The following is an 854-nucleotide window of genomic DNA, read 5'->3' as shown; positions in this document are numbered from 1 at the left end:
CTCTACCACTTGAGCCACAGCCCCACTTCTGGCTTTTTTCTTTTTGCTTATGTGGTGCTGAGGAAATGAACCAAGGGCCTCAGGCATGCAAGGCAAGCGTTCTACCACTGAGCCACCTTCCCAGCCCATACATTGAATTCTTGACAGCATTCTCCCCTCATTGTCTTCATTTGTCTCATTACTGAAAGAAAACAACTGCAAAATAGCAACACAAAAAAATAGTATTGAAAATATTTCATGTCCCACAAATAAATAGGTAAGCTGCACCTTACCCTTTAAAAAGACTGTGCCCAGTCTTTTAAAAGTGAGTACTTCAAACCAAGCACTAGTGGCTCATGCCTGTAACCCTAGCTACTCCATAGGCTGAGATCTGAGGATCATGGTTCAAAGCCAGCCTGGACAGGAAAGTCTGTGAGAAGCTTATCACCAATTAACCACTAAAAGGTTGGATGTGGAGCTGTGGCACAAAATGGTAGAGAACTAAGGCTCAGCAATACTGCCTGATCCAGCACCAAAAATAAATTTTTTTTCAAATAAAATTAAAGGTTATGCCAAGTGCCAATGGTTCATACCTATAACCCTAGCTACTCAGGAGGCTGAGATTTGATGATTGAATTTTGAAGGCAGCCTGGGCAGGAAAGTCCATGAGATCTCCAATTAAGTACCACAAAAGCTGGAAGTGGAGCTGTGGTTCAAGTGGTAGAGCAAAAGAGGTTAGGGATAGCGCTGAGTTCAAGCCTCAGAACCAACACACACAAGAAAGGAAGAAAGGAAGAAAGGAAGGAAGGAAGGAAGGAAGGAAGAAAGAAAGAAAGAAAGAAAGAAAGAAAGAAAGAAAGAAAGAAAGAAAGAAA

General features: G+C 41.9%; 1 protein-coding gene across 1 annotated transcript in view; it reads right to left on the bottom strand.

Moving 5' to 3' along the window:
* Positions 1 to 854, bottom strand: part of Kiaa0368 (KIAA0368 ortholog) — a 133,165-nt gene that overhangs the window by 6,482 nt on the left and 125,829 nt on the right. The gene's annotated exons all lie outside the window — the stretch shown is intronic.

This window comes from Dipodomys ordii, unplaced genomic scaffold, assembly GCF_000151885.1.
Source record: "Dipodomys ordii isolate 6190 unplaced genomic scaffold, Dord_2.0 Scaffold67, whole genome shotgun sequence".
In the NCBI taxonomy this organism is placed as follows: Eukaryota; Metazoa; Chordata; class Mammalia; order Rodentia; family Heteromyidae; genus Dipodomys; species Dipodomys ordii.
This window is presented reverse-complemented; position numbering and strand designations above follow the sequence as displayed.